The sequence below is a fragment of the Enoplosus armatus genome, chromosome 23 (genome assembly GCF_043641665.1).
Source record: "Enoplosus armatus isolate fEnoArm2 chromosome 23, fEnoArm2.hap1, whole genome shotgun sequence".
Classification (NCBI taxonomy): Eukaryota; Metazoa; Chordata; class Actinopteri; order Centrarchiformes; family Enoplosidae; genus Enoplosus; species Enoplosus armatus.
In genome coordinates, this window is record NC_092202.1 from 11029534 (window position 1) to 11043128 (window position 13595).

The following is a 13595-nucleotide window of genomic DNA, read 5'->3' on the forward strand; positions in this document are numbered from 1 at the left end:
TGAAAAGACATTAAAGATGATGACGAATGACAGATTTAGGATGTCACACACCTTTCTGATTTAACCAGCTTTCAATCAAGCCTAGAAGTGGAAGATTTGAAACCCTGAAACAAGCGAGACGTGGTCAACGTCAGGGAGGTGGCACTTGATGGATGAATGGATGGACGAGTGAATGACAAATGGTGGAGGGAGAGAAGTGAAAGGCTGGGCTGCTACAGAAGAGAGGGGAGGATCAAAGGATGAGCCATCAGGCCGCTGTCAACAGCTAAGGGACCGAATGGTAGATGACGGACAGAGAAGTATAGAACGATAGCGTGATGAAGAGGAGTAATTACAAGACTGACTGTTTAAGATAGGGAGGAACACTCAGAGGATGGAGAGAGACTGAGTAATGAAGAATGAAAAGGCGAGTGATGACACTTGAGAGGTGGATGATAAGAGGGAATGGGGATAAGGGAATAGAGGAATAACAATGTCTGAAAAGAAAAACTACACTAATAAAGCACTGGCACACTGAGGGGGAGGGATGGGTGGATAGAGAGATGAATGAATGGAATAAAACTGATGTGACTGAATATTAAAAGGATGAGTAATTAGACTGTTAGTAGTCAAACATAGTAGGAAAGCAGGGTGGGGAAGAATGCTTGACATGAGGAAAGAGAAGGTTGTTAAATGAAAGGATGGAAGGAAGTGGGGAAAAAAGGGAAGAAAATAATAAATCATAAAAGGGGACAAAAAGAGTCACAGAGAGAAGGAGTGACTAAGAGATGCTCCAGTCAGCGGTGGAAGCAACAAGCAAAAGCAAAGTACAGAAGTAAGGAAAGATGGAGGGATGAGAGGATGAGTAATTAAACTGTTGACAGCCTGTTTAGGCACAGCAGGCGCCTGATGAGCAGAACAAACTGTAACCACGGCAACCGCTGGAGACAGACGGAGGGATGGTTTTGGGGAGGGAGATACCAGGGGAGGGAGGAGAAACGGGGGAGAGCCAACTGTGAAAGAGTGTGTGTTTGTGAGGAGACTGGGGGTGGGATTAGAGGAAGGGAGAGTGACATAAGTGGGAAATGAGGGGATGAAAGAGAGCATGAAGAAGAGGGACGAGAAGGGGCGAAGAGGTAGAGGTGTCAGCATTTTTAAGAAATACCGAGAACTGACACTGATTTAAGGACCCATGAGCCCTGGCAGGGAATTTAACAAATCGGGATTAGGAAGTTACCCACATATCTGTAAAAGATTATTCCATTCACTCGGTAAAACTGATATGAATCTATGAAACTAACTTTGAATATTAAGTTGAAATATATGATTCAGCTATGCAGACTGAGAATTGATAACAAAAGTACATTTTAAAGTCATCTGGCTAACTTGCTAATCCTGCTTTGTGGAAAAAAAAAGCCCTCTGGAGATGGAGAGGGAAAAGAGGGCATGGATTTACACACACACAACTTTGATGTGTTCAATCCCATCAGAAAAGTCCTCACCAACAGCCATGTGTCCTATCCAGGCAAGAATTACAACCTGTTCAGCTTTGCAAGTGTAAAATGTAAGACGTAATGACTAAATTTAAACCTTCATGGAGGAGCAGATAGATGGCATCGGTCACACTAGGGCTGTAGCTACTGATGAGTTTCATTATTAATTGATAATGAATTATTTTTTCTGATTAACTGATTCAATGTTGAGATGATGTTTTCAAATGAATATTTTTGGTTGACCAACAGTCCTAGACCCAAAGGTATTTAGTTTTATGACAAAAAAGCAGCAAATCCTCACATTAGAGAGGCTGGCAATAAATAATTGACTAATTGTATCAGCATTTTACCACAAGAACACAAATAAAATGTGTCAAGTAATCTGTCAAGTTCTTATGACAGTTGCGTGATATTAAACCTTCAACAGTGAGTTTCTGAACATTTGCAAGACTGCTAAATATTAGAGCCATCAGCTTACAAAGACACCTCTGCTACTCATGCTGGTAACACCTCTCTGACAACTGCATAGTAGCATCCAAAGCAACACTACTGTAAGTCTGCACACTCACAGGTGTTTGTCTGCATTACAACTGTGCTCAACAGATGCAGTAGGTTGTAGATACTCAAGTGAATCATGATGCAGAATACAGCGTGGGTGATGACTGTCAGAAGAAAACCGGCTTGTACTTAGTCGGCAGCACATATAGTGTAAGTCTGACAGCGAAGCACAGAGCCTTCCTGCACTGCTAGCATTAGAATATGAGACGCAGTAATCAACAAACTCAAAGGAAACCAGTTTCCCCTGCAGGCTCATTGCAGTGCAGTGTTGTTTCGCCTTTATTAGCGTCTCACATCAGGGGGAAAAAGCTCTTTGTGGCGAGTTACAGTGCAGTTTGTGATTCATTATGGCCTCTATGATCAAACATGCCTCGCACTAACAGACCTCAACTAAGTAATTATTGAAAATTCTTTCGATCCCCACGCCACATGGATCTCTTAACTCCAGGGTTCTTGTACTACTCCCACCTCTTCTCCCTAGCCTGTCTTCTCTACAACCCTCCGTTTCAGAGAGGGGGTGAGATAGAAGGGTGAACACAGGAGGAATAAATAAAAGAAAAAGAAAACAGAAAAAGACAGAAGAACATGACTGAAGATAGAGTTTAGTTTGTATTTGTGTATGTGTGCACTTGTGTGTGTGTGTGTGTGTGTGTAGCATTAATCAATACATCCATCACTGTGGTTCAGAGGCCGGGTCGGCATGTCATTGACCTACCGTGCTGGATGCAGAGTGCTGATTGGGTAATTGCTCTATTACGCAGGATTTCCCCTTAGAAAGCTGGGAATCCTGCTGAATCATCAAACTGCCACTAGCTCAGACATGCATGCATGCACACACACCGAAACACTTTGTCAAGCTGCATCCTGTCGTGTTAGCCAATCAGGGTCCATATAATTGGCACCGCAGGGTTTCTGATTGGGCGGGAGATGTTGACAGCTCAGAAGTGGTGTGTTTGTGTGTTGCTTGTCGACCGGTGTTTGTGGTGGATTTGCAATTTTATGTTGATTAGCCTCAGTTATGCAAACATACACAGGTGCACACAACACACACTATCACCCACTGAAAATATGGCAGGGGTGGCAGGAGAGGCTGATATTGAAGAAAGAAGAGGGCCAAGATGGAATTGAGAGACTTTAAGAAGATGAGGTAGTGAGAGAGGACAGAGAAATGAGAGACACAAGGAGAGGAAGACATTATCTTTATGTAGGGACAAAAAGGTTGAGCTAGAAAGAGAGACAGAGAGGGAGATGAAGGAGGGATGAGAGAAACAGAAAGGATGAAGGGAGGAGGAGGATGAGAGGGACAGAAAACTGCAAGCGCATTATGTTCAGGGTGAGTGGCAGGTCAGTTATTTTGCAACACTTGTGATAGTGTGTGTCATGCAAAGGCAAATGTGTGGGTGTAAGCAGAACTGTATTTAAGTATTTGTATGTCTGCAGGTTTGGGAGAGTGAGAATGTGTGTTTGTGTGGAGAAAGTTAGGATTAGAAACTGAAGGAGTTCAAGTTGAAGAGTTTCTCTTGGGTGACCCGTCGATGACTGCAAACACCAACACACACGACGGCCCCTTCACACACACAATTCACACAAATCCTACAGCATCAAACTCCATAAGAACGTCTAGTGAGACTGGACTCAAAAACTTCACAGTCCAAGTGTTTGGAATTGGGCCCAAACCGCAGGCTATGGGTGCAATCACATTTAACAGGACGGGAACATAATTACTAAATTTAAGCAGCATTAATTTTCCAATCAGACAGTCTGAAAGTGGCTGATGCGGGCAGTGGGACAGGCTCCAAATTCTTACAGGTGGGACTGCCACGAATGGGTCCAAAGCAGTTAGACAACACGCATCTGTAATAACCTGCATATTTCAAAGTACAGAATGAGAAGTTCACTGAAAGCATGAAGGCTACAATATACACTATTATTCTAAATTGAACACATTTTAAAAAGGGCATAAAAGGGCACACATTTACAAGTTCAGTTTACTTGTCACAAGAAGTACTACTCAGACTGTAAAAACATTTGTATGATGTTTTCTGTGGCTATGGAGGAACCTTTCCAAAGTTGAAAAAATAACACTATTGAGTTGCATTATGGGAAATGTAGGACCCAGCATTTTTGGAGATTGACCCATACTGGGAACTAAAAGTCAAGATATCTCAGCCTCTTTTATAATCTGTCTCTGGTGAGTCCCCCACCTTTATGGAAGTGCAACGCTGAATAAGAATTTATTATGCTGACTATGTCATTTAATAAAGGGGGAAACCTTAAACCTGCAATAACTGCTTTTTTGTTCACTTGGGAGCAGCACAAACAAGTTGTGAACACGACACTGAACTTGTTAGCAAACAGTTGTTTGTTTATGCATCCAGCAGATATGGAGCAACATTATCATCTATTTGGAGCCGTGTTTCTGGCCACCTGAAGTCCAGTATTCACCCTCTTAACTCTGGTTTTAGTCTCTACCATCTTGTGAGGGAAATATGTTCCACTATGTTCACCAGCTAGTCTCTAACTCGAACTAGTCTGCCGTTTGGTGTTGGGCAGGTAGTGGTAGACCCCTTTCATAGTGTCACGTTGTCATTTGATGCATTGTTATTATAAAAATATAAATCATAGCTGCTTTAAAAAGAAAAGCTTGCGTGTATGTAGAGGATGCCAGTCCATACAGGTGCCAAGATTAATTTCCTTCTCACATTCAGCGCAACATGGAACCTGCATCAAAAGATGAGCACGTGGCAAAACACTGTCAGCTAATAATTATAGGCTTTTATTGGGCCCCCATCTTAAACCATGTTACTGTGCAATTTAATCAAATGCAACTGTGCTATTGCCATCTGGAGTAAGGGAGCATCAAAACAGAGCAGCATTGAGCCACCTCTCTGGCACCAATATGACAGCTATCCACCAATGAAAAATGATTCCTCTCCAAGTAAAAAGGCATCCTGGTATGGCAGCGTAACAGAGCTCCCAGAGCTGTTTTCAGCACTCTATGTCCCTTATTTGCTCAGCTGTTCCCATCATTTTGGCTGCTCAGCTGTATCCATCTGTAAGACTGTTATAGATGTATAGAACAAAACTACTTCTACACTTTACAAAAGGACTTGAACAGATAATGCTGAGATCTGCAGTCAAAGTGACATTGAAGCATTACAAGGGGAAAAAAACCTTCCCTGTGACAGAAAATGTGTACTTCATGGTATAAATGTGTAGACTAGACTAGATAGTGGATAAAACTCAAAATTCAAATGACAGCCTCATAACAGATCCCGTAAAGACCGCTCCCTGGCACAATCTGTGCCAACGAAATGCCAAAGAAAATCAATGTCCCCTCCGTTGTTTGCCAATTCAATTTACCTCCCAGAAAATTCAATCCCCAAGCTGTGCAGTCGTGCAGGCTTTCCAAAGGGAGGAAACAAAATTACAAAACCTCAGCATGGAGTGGGAGATTGGCTGCCATATATGGCCACCTGTGTTATATATATATAACACATACGCTGTTATAGAATTGCTAAGAAAACCTTCAGAGCGGTTTGGTCAGAGAATTAATGAAACATGCTTGTTTATTTTCTTAGTAGTCAGATTGGGTTTTAAGCTTTTGTACAGTTGGTCACACAAGTTTCATGAGGTTTTTATCTTATTTTAGCTTCTGCCCATTTTAATATCAGAAAGCAACTCATGACTATGCAAAAACAATGGAAATCCAACTGAGCCTTTATTTGGCTGCAATTACTCACTTGGTCACCATTACTACAGATAATATTTGCAAGAAAACGGATGGACAGCTACTCGACAGCACTTACTCAGCTGCAGCACTCGTGACCTCAAGTCCTCAAATGATTCGAGACAAATGGGGGTGGGGTGCCAGGGGGCACAATATTGCCAACTAGGGTGGCAAAGATGTGAGCTGTGACAGTTCAAAACTGTACTCAACTCATAAGGCAGACGAGAGCAAGGCCTACTTAATGCTATTGTTCACTGCTTGAGATTTTCTTGTCCGCCATTGCACAAGTCTTCATGGTTCATCAATTCCCAGCCTGTGGTAAATCAGAGCAGTGGGTTAACTCTGCCTCCTGGTTTTTCTGAATATCAGGCACACAGAGAAAGACCTGGCCTCTAAAACAGGCAAACTTCAAACAAGTACCAGGTAAAATTTTCAACTTTTTTTGACTTTTTAAACTTCTACATTTAACAAAGCTTTCCAGGTTCATTAAAGGCTGGGTTGCTTATCTTTGCGAAGTGTGGCCAAACTTCAAAGCTAAGCTTCCGCCAATATTATTATGTTTTTACTCCAAACAGCAGAGTGGCTTGCTTTCTCTGAAGTGCTGCCATGTTAAAAGATTATAGATACTTTTAAGAACTTCTTACTTACGATAAGGTGCTACAGCCAAAAGCACTCAAAGCTGCAATTTCTCTCAGCTTCTGATGAAACTCATGTCTCCAAAAGTACATTTTCTGGACATAAGGAGCAAACGCTTGATTTGCAGACCGCTGAAGAAAATCACTGACACTGGACTTTTTATGGTCGTCATGCAGGAGCTGTGAAATGCGCATCAAAACAAGGGACAAAAACAAGGTCTTTATATAGCATTTAAATTTTCTAAACTGATGTGGAGGTGGAAGTTTTCCAAAGATGTAAAAAAACAACAACCCAAAAATCTAAAAATCTGACTGTGCAGTGTTCCAGGAATAGAAACAATTATCAAAATCTTCCAAATAGGATGGATTCCAACAGGATTTAGCCAGAGAGGGTCGTGCATACAGATGTGTACACACATGCTGATACAGACACTTGCTCTCTCCACACACACACGGATACACTGGCTGTTTCTTTCTCTCTCAAACACAACATAAAGGTTTGGAAGGAATTAGTTGAGGGGAGTATTTCAGAAGCACTGCATTATTGTGGAGCCCTGCTGTGAGGAGACGGTAGTCTTTTTTATTTTAAAGAGCATACACGTCAGTTCCTTTCTCCGATTTCCAATTTCTCTTCTTTCACTTCTACTATTTACCTCAGGGGTTCTGTGAGCTTTTTCCATCAGTGCCCCCTACCCATACAGCTGGGAAAAAAACAGATGACTGTACAGATTGAAAAGGTACACATCAAGCACTTTAATGGCTGACATTTGCAGATTTCTTTTCTTTTTTGAGAGGCTCACGGTCGACAAAAAGAAAGCCGTCTGTCTGAAAGCTAATGATCTTCTCACATCTAAATCCAAATAGGGCACAGCTCCTCATTATCTCACAATGAACTTTTAATTTCTGATCTCTGATATAAGTTTAATGCTTTCATAAAAGACTTTCGACCACTGTGACGGCCAAATTGTGGTAATAAAGTTTCAACATCAGTTAATATGTCCCAAGTCAATCCTTTACAACTTAACTGTCATTCACTTGACCAGCTACATCTTCCCTCCTCCTCTACCTCTCACCCCCGTCTGTCAGCCTTTCTCTGCTGTCTTCCTGCTTCTCCCACCATCATGATGGTGATGCCTCACAAACTCATCTTTAACACAGCTCTCCCTTTCCCTAATCAAATCCACTCTTCCCTCCCTCATCCCTCTCTCTGACAGTGATGGATGGCGGCCTTCACCCGTTTATCGCCTTTACATATTTCTCTGACCATCCGCTTAAGGACACGCATTCATACACGCCGACTCTTCATCACTCTTCCTTCCCATCTTTCTACAACTCCTGCTCTTTCCTGCCTTCCTTTCCGCTCATCTTCAGCTCTTCACACGACTGGGTTTCATTTTCCTCCAATCTCGCACCCCTCCCTCCACCATCTTGTGCACTCTTCTCCCATTTTCCTCTCTTTTTGTCTCTCCCCCTCACTGTATTTCACACAGTTAGCCTCTCTCTCTCTCTGCAATCCTCAGTTGTTGTCCGTTTCCATATCTAATACTGCTACCCCTCTTCCTGTGCTTTCCATACATTGTGGATGACTAAAGAGGATAGAAAACGACAGAGGAATGACAGAGGAGTGATACTATCAAAAGGATGAGTGGGCTTACAGTACACACGACTGCCGCACGAAGAGGCTATGTGGGCGTTCTTTTGTTCCTTGCCTAAAGAGAGAGAGTGTGTGTATGTGTCGGCATCCCTGTAATTATGATTGTGTGGGAAGACTGTTTTGGTATGCTGGCGGTTGTTTCTGTATGCAAGCGTTCACCTAATATCGAGGGCCTGGATTATGAGTAAGAGTGCTGGGATGCTAGGAAGTCTTGGTATGATTGAAATCATTTCTGTGTGTGTATGAAAGGCTGCCTCCATCTTTCATCCTTGCATTTTGTGCCAGTAGAGCTTGTGTGTATTTTCAGATCAAACGATGTCAAAATGCGCGCCAGCAATATGTCTTGATAGTCAAATAACGTCACTTTTTCAAACATTTTCATTCATTTCTACCTTCAACTTGTCAACTGCCCCCAGTAGCCAAACATTACCCTCTTCATGACGCTGTGGTGACTGTCAGTGATTTAGAGTACCTATTCATACTCCAATCAGATCTCTGGATTACTGCGCTTGTGATAAGTGGCTTTTGAGAGCTAATACAAATCCCCTTGTTTGTAAACACTGCAACATTCACTAAGTCGATTTAAGTCGATTATGGGCTAATGGCATTTGCGCGTGCCAGAGAGGATGCACAAACGCATACGCCAATATGCAGATTTGAAAATATAAATGCAAATGCACACACAGATTTTATTAACACTATTAATTGTGGTTGGCATGTAAGAGGGTCTGACATTTATAATAGTCGACGGAGAATTAAAGACTGAGACCAAAAAGGGAATTAAGTGAAATAGGCCTTCCATGTGAAATAAAGATACTTCCAAACAGACATTAGAGCTTTTACGTCATGCCTGGAGCTTCTCTTAATTGCATGGGTTTGGGTCGGGTTCAAATTCATCGTTCCAAAGCTATTAGCAGCTTCACATTTAGCAGGGTTTGGCCTCACAAAAAGAAGCTGCCCCCCCCCTGGGGCTGTGGTGGGTGTTTAAACAGAAACTTTTGGAAGTTAGGGTGAGGTTAGGTTGAGCCGCGCAGCTCTGAGTCGTGCTCCAGCACCGGGGGTACTGAGCAGTTCCTTCCACAGACGCTTTTAGCTCGTGTTCTCGCTCACTTCGTGCAGCCTTTCTGCTCTCTCCATCACGCCTGTTTCTTGCTCTCTGGAGGGTTGAGGGTTCGCGCAGGGTAGTGTAGCAAGAGATTTTCCAAAATAGAAAGAAAAGAAAAAAAGAAAAACTTCAGCGACTGCGGACGCTCATACGATACTTATGCCTAGGAGCACACACACTCTCTCAAAACGCAAACACCAAGCCAAATGCACATGTACTTTCATTTCACACACACAGGGCTTTCTTTAACTTTGTCTGATCGCTTTTCACGTTGCCTTTCTGTCCTCTCCTCTGTGATTTGTCTCTCTATCATCTATCTTTCATTAACTGACTCTCTTTATTCTTTCCTTCCCCAAAAGTATTAAACAAGATTGACACAAAAGGGCTTTTGGCCTTATTGCTACCCTGCGATGCCTGCTGCTTTGAGTGTATGTGAGCAAGGGAGTGAGAAATTTACTCTGTGTGCACGCTCACATCTGTGTGTTCCCTTCCTATTGCAAATTCAGCAGCAAACTTTTAGCAAGTGAAGGTTTGCTAAGTGCAGGGAAACATCACATTATTTCACCCACAGGAACACGCGAGACAAACATGGTGAGGCTATACATTAAGTGTAGATACTAGCTAATGGTGGTGACTGTGCACACATAGACACGTGCAGAAACTCAGACTGTACTGCACCTGTATGCTGCATCAGTACAATATGTAAGATAAGACTTTATTGATCCCCAGAGGGGAAATTCAAGTGCTGCAGCAGCACAAGAAACACACCAAGGAAGCAGGTAAAGGGAAAAAACTATGCAAGACAAAATCTGAATTGAAAAGCTATGACACCCTCCACCAGTGTACATAAATTCTATTAGGTGCAAAACCTGTTTTTGACCAGGAGTGCAGTTTCATAAATGCCAGAGAAAATTGAAATAGTGACTTGAGGAAGTATTGAAGCAGCAATGTGTTACGTTATAGGTAATCTGATTTGTGGTATCCAATATCTAGAACAGAACCTATGGCTATATCAGTGAGTTGATTAACTGACTAATCTAATCTCAAGTGTCACATCTTCTTGAATATTTCTGCATAAAAAGGTTCACACTGATTCACATTTTTTGCCACAATTTCAAACATTTGCTTAACTGCTGTCCACTACATTTTATTGGAAACTACTGCAGTAGTCGAGCAGCAAGCGAGTACATAGTGACAGCAAGACACACTATACAAAGTGGCCCCCCTAACAAATACAAATCCGTAAAAATCAATTACATGTATGATTACCACCTTTAAATGGAAAAGATAGACAGAGGGAATGGAAGAAGAGGGTTAAAGAGAAAGAGAGAGCAAGAGGAGGAGTGTAAACGAATGGGACAGGGTGCTATCCATCTCTCTGGGTCAGATCGATCACCAAGCGGACGGATCGGTTACAGCCAACTTGTGTGCGTGTGTGTCAGAAAGCTTCAATACTGCACTGCACTAGTTGCAAATGGGATCTGCTAAATAGAGGAAAAGCAAGAGATGAAGGGGAGAGGGAGATGCAGAAGTGGGAGAAAGCAGCAAGGAGTGAGTAAGAGGTAAGGGAGAAAAATAGAGGCATGGGAAAATCAAGAGATGAAGCAGGTAGGGAGGAAGGATGGGTGAGTAAGTTAGATAAATGAAGAAGGTGAGGGAGGAAAGGAAGAGCAAGGAGGAGCGTGCCTCTGAGACAGGCAGAGGATGTCAGAGGACTGAACAAAATCGCGTGTGTGGCACGTAGGATCTAAGGTTGTGTGTGTGTGTGCATAGTTTGTGACTGGGAGTAGGAGCAGGAGAGGCAAGGAGACACGGAGGGCAGCACAGTCAGCAAACGATAGAGAGACAAGACAAAAAAGATAGAGGCGGAGGAGGTGGAGGGGGGAAAAAAGAGGGGAGAAGGTGGTGAGGTAGAGCTATGACTGATAACATTGTCGTACTCAGGTTGCCTCAAGGGCAGACAAGACAGAAAGAAAGAAAGAGAGGGAATGAGACATAAAGAAAGAAAATGCAGAAATTTACAGAGCAGCCAGAGGCGGAAAGGGTTATAAGATGGAAGGTGAGCAAGGATGGAGAGACATGATAGAGAAAGATAGAAAACACAAGGAGGAGCACTGCAGTGCGAGATAAATGGGAGAGGATGGATGGCGAAGAAACAAAGAGCAATCCCTAATAATAGAGTCAGAGGAAGAAGAGGAGAGGTAGGTAAGAGAGCGGGGGGGGGGATGGGGGTGTGGGTAGGTATCACACAAGGAGAAGGATGTGAAGGCTTTCACATGGAGAAAGAGGAGAGAGGAGGTGAGACAGTAAGAGAAAATGGGAGAAAGTGCAGGGCAGAGACAAAGTAAAGGAGGGGGAAAAAAGATGGGGAAAAGATAAAGGTCAAATGAAGGAGTGGAGACCACACAACAGGAGAGCGTGTGAGCGCCTTGACATTCAGAGTGGGGGTAAAGTAAGCTCTCTGAGGAGCAAGCATTAGCAAAGTACGGGGGTAGGCTAGTCGAGCCAGGACTGAGGTGCCCTGCTTGTTCTGCAACAACACCTGACGTTTGGGCTTTTCAGGGGTTGTCGCAGAGTAGACACATTTTTAAGCGGCATTTCACTTTTGCCGGAGCATTTTCACTTTTTAGTATGCACGCCTCCACAGGAGCTCAGGAGCAGTCAACTTCCAACGACTGCCCTGGGGACTGGCTGTCACTGCAGGCATTCGTGACTTTGTCCCACCCCACCCCCCGCCTGCTCACCCCAACCCTCTCCTGCTGCAAGCAATTTTTTTTTTTACCATTTTTTGAAACTGATGACACCAGACATAAGGAAATAACTATCTGTGGTGCCACTGCTAAGCTGGAGTGTGTGTTGGAGTTATATTTTTAGGCTTGGTTTGAAAAAGAGTTCCTGGTAGTCATTACAGCTCCCTAGAGCGACCAAACACCCCTCAAGTAGTTAGAGTTAAGTAACAAAAAGCAAAAATTGACAATAAAAGCAGTGTTTTCTAACACTTCAGTCATTGTAGCCTATTAAATTAAAATGTGTCTGCCCGTCCTATCAAATCAAACTGCATTTCTCTCCTTAACTATGGTTTAAGGATCTGCCCAAACATCCTGTTTCAAAAGGAAATGCACAACATTAAGGAAGTAATGATACCATTCATTGGAGCCTAAAGTAATCCATATACAGTACAATCTATCCTCATCATTATTCCTTCCTTGTCTTTGCTTCAACAGTGACAACGTTTAGGAACCTGAGATAACATTCATCATCATTTGAAGCACTAGGTTTCTTTATCTTTTCAATGCAGACTGAAGGTTTCAAAAATGGGACACTGTAGCCTGTCTAATATAGCCAATAGAGCTCACATTTTGGAAGTAGACCAAAGCGAAACCATGTAGTGGGGAGTGGAATGCAAAATGCTACTGGAAACCCCTGTGCTTTGATATCAACACTGCTCCAGCATCTGAGCTAAATGGTGAACCCTCTCCTAGTTTCACGCAGAAAGAGCAAAGTTAGCATCTAATGGAAAATATTGAGCCAGCAATTTGCATCAACCTGTGAAGTCAGCATGATATAAGGTTATGTCTGGTCGTTACTCAAAGTATTAGGTTGCTTACGTTATATATCATTATATCATCACCGTGCTCAAGGTCCTACTCCACTGCACAAGTTTCCAGATTGCTCCACATAAAAATACACCCGTCCTTCTCCATGATGATGTTAGCTTCTGTGTCTGTCTGTCTCTGACTCACCGTCTCATCCTCTGTCTCCTCTCCCTAGTCACCACGGCTGTGACTGTTATCAACACTCCCTGTCACTCTCTCTGTATCTAGGTTACAGTTGCTATGACAACCATTATGTATGCCAATCAATGGCAGTGACTCATCTCTATACCTTATCATCACATAGCTGTATTTTGGGATGTCTGGGCACAAAGCGTATGTTCACTGGGGGATTTTCTGCATGTCTGAGATTACAATGGGACCCTTGCATGTGATGCACTTCACTGAGCCTACTGAGACCTACATTGTGCTTGACTTGAGTCTTGCTGTGGAATCAAGGCTGATAGGCTGGTGACCCAATTTGATTCCCTGACCCACAGTCTTAAGAAAGGGGTCCGATGATGTAACACTCCTCTAATCCTCTCGCACAGGTTTCTAGGTAACTGTTACTATGGGGACTGGCTGTGTTCAGTCTTTTGAGATGTTGTTGCTAGGCAATAAGCTGTAGTGGTGAAGAGGTACACGGGACTGTGTTTATGCTCGCAAGTGTACATTTTAGAGGTACACCAAGAAAGTATTTGTTGCAGGGGCATCAACCATTTCTCAATATGGATCTTTTTAAGCTGTGAAGCACGAAGTGGGCATTAGTGCAGAGTGGTACTCATTTAAGAGGAGGCCTTGGCCCACACAAGTATGCATGTGTACAAAACAGGCGCTCGTTCCAGCTC

The 13595-nt window shown here is 43.0% G+C and overlaps 1 protein-coding gene across 1 annotated transcript in view; it reads right to left on the reverse strand.

Moving 5' to 3' along the window:
- Positions 1-13595, reverse strand: part of LOC139305797 (pyruvate carboxylase, mitochondrial-like) — a 258603-nt gene that overhangs the window by 75112 nt on the left and 169896 nt on the right. The window lies entirely within an intron of this gene.